Here is a 2,847-nt window from a genome sequence, read left to right on the forward strand (position 1 = left end):
TTGCAGTGGCTATTCATAAGATTTGGTGTGCCTTTGTATTCTTGGGTGAGTGTTCACTTATGTAGAAGTAAATGAGAATTGTTTTATCCAAATGAACTGCTGTAAGTCTAAGCCTTGCTCACTGTTTCTTGGCAGAACCACAAGATAAACATCAATGTGTATAGTGACTCATGTGGAAAATATATTCCTCAATTTTAGAATTTCCTCCATGTTTATGTAAGAGTGTTTCAGTAAAAGCACAGTTATAATAGAAGAGTAAAGATGAAAATGGAAACAACAGCAGTATTTACTCATGAACAGTAAACCCACGCGTTAAAGTGAGGCAACCTTATCTTTTCTCCAGTGAGAAACGCTAATCTACTTATTGCATGATTTCAGCTTTGGCCCTTTCCAGTCATAAATCTAGTTACAGGAAAAACTTCATAAAAAATAATTACTTTAGTTCTTGATAATCCTCCCAGTACTGTATTCCACCTTTCTGTCCAACTTATTCTGAATTGTTGGTTTATATCAGTTCTCTACAAGAAAGACAAAAGAAATTCAAACCCAAACCGGATGGTCCATATCACATAGGGGGATTGGGACAGTTGATTTACTAATATAATCTCTTTAAACATCTACTGGGAGAGGTTCTAAGCCAGAATTTATTGCCTCCTTCTGCCATCTTTGGGCCTACAAAAAGCAAAGTAAAATCCTTCTATGAAACCTGAAACTCCAGTCACTGATTTCCTGGCTGATGTCATTTCAAAGGCGCAGTATATCCCTGTGATGGCTACAGCGGAAATCTGCCTCTCTATGGGGTCTGCATCTGTTTGCCATCAGAAAGAATCTCTTCAGGGAGCCGTGGTACATGCAGAGCACCCACTCCTTGCAGGGGTCCTGGAGTCTTGCACTAGTGTTTTTAAAATCAATTGTTGTTAGGATTGAAGATGCTTAAATTTCCCCTCGAATAAGAAAGTATATAGAATCATATTGCCGTAACTTTAGTTTCAATTTATGTTTGGGCTTATCATAGGTTATTTTGTAAAAATTTTCCATATGATTCTGAAACTACTATGTAAGTATTACTAAAAGGAAAATTCAGTCACGACACGCTTTCCTTTGGGAGAAGAGTTTTCTCTGCACTTCTTATTATAAAACAGCTTGAATTTGGAACAACTCTTTCTGAGCTTAAAAATATAAATATTTCTGTCAAAAGGTTATTCATTCACTTTTCATTAAGGGTCAACAGAGATGATACAATAGGTTCAACATAGAAAATAGATGATAATGACAAGAGATTTCAAAACTGATCCTTTTCAAATCAGCTTCAATACAGATAATCTACTGTAAATAATGGGGGTTCATCCTGGCACCAAGTTATAACCAACTGGCAACTGAGTATATTCATCCAGCAATCAATGCATAATGAAGCCCTTTATTCTGGAAGAAACAAAGCTTGGATTAATTCCACAGGAGTGTTTAATAAAGGAAAAGATTTCATGAAGATCAAACTTTTTCTCATCTCCATTCTCCCCTATAGGTATTACAGCTTTCATAGGGCCTGAACAAAAACAGACTCTCCAGTATATTCTTCAAGGAATCATTTATTAAATGTGTTTTTATACACTGGACTTTCTGTGTTTATGTGCCATTTCCTCAGAGGAGGCTGACTATAAGGATGAAATAGAAATAACATCACATTTCAATATTCCTCAAGCCTCAATTCCTAGAAAAAGACAAGAATACAAAGGTCTTTTTATTCATTCTGTCAAATCCCAGTTTGTTTCAATATGGTTTCCTGGAGTTCGATATCAAATGAGGCACAGTCCCCAGTGGGCCATAGGGAGAGAAAGCTTTCTTCACCTCACTGGGGAAAAGGAAATGTGAATACTGAACCAAAAGACCGAAAGAATGGAAAGGGGATGAAGGAAGACTTCAAGACAGGGAGTAGGGCAGGAGGGAGAGACCAGGTGAAGAAAAGCAATAAACAACTTGCCGTGAATGGAAAAATGAAATTATGGCCACTATATTTACACCATTTAAATGAAATATATCTACCTCAGTGTTTTGTAAAGCACTTTATATATGAGATAATTAAATGAGATGAATTTAATTGGCACACAAAAAGAACATCGTTGGGCTTCCCTGGTGGCTCAGTGGTAAAGAACCTGCCTGCCAATGCAGGAGGCCTGAGTTCGATCCCTGATCCAGGAAGATCCCACGTGCCTTGGAGCAATTAATCGCATGTGCCACAACTATTGAGCCTGTGTCCTAGAGCTGGGGAGCGGAGCCGCAACTACTGAGCCCACGTGCCACAATCACTGACGCCTGAGCGCCCTTGAGCCTGGGCTCTGCAGCGAGAGAAGCACTGCGATGAGAAGCCTGCAACGCAGCTAGAGAGCAGCCCCAGCTCACAGGAACTAGAAAAAAGACCACACAGCAACAAAGACCCACACAGCCAAAATTAAAATTAATAATAATTTTTAATAAAAAAATGGTTTACGGCAAAAAAATCTTTTAAAAAGAACATTGTTTCACACACACACAACACAGTAAACTTGAAATTTCAAGGATTCTATTGCACAGGAAGAGGCTGAAATTAAAAAATGACGTGATTGAAAGAAAAATATTAAATATTAAGACAGAGTACTTGCCTATGGCAAAAAGCAGGTCAGTGACTTGAATGACTACAGTTTAGAAAACCTTGGTTTAGCAAATGGAGTACAGAATTTCATGTGAAGGTGAGAGAACCATACTCTTCCCTGAGCAAAAATGGGGTTTGTATCCATTTTTGAGGGGCTTCCCTGATGGCTCAGCAGTAAAGAATCCACCTGCAATGTAGGAGACACGGGTTTGATCCCTAGG

This window comes from Bos javanicus, chromosome 2 (genome assembly GCF_032452875.1).
Source record: "Bos javanicus breed banteng chromosome 2, ARS-OSU_banteng_1.0, whole genome shotgun sequence".
NCBI lineage: Eukaryota > Metazoa > Chordata > Mammalia > Artiodactyla > Bovidae > Bos > Bos javanicus.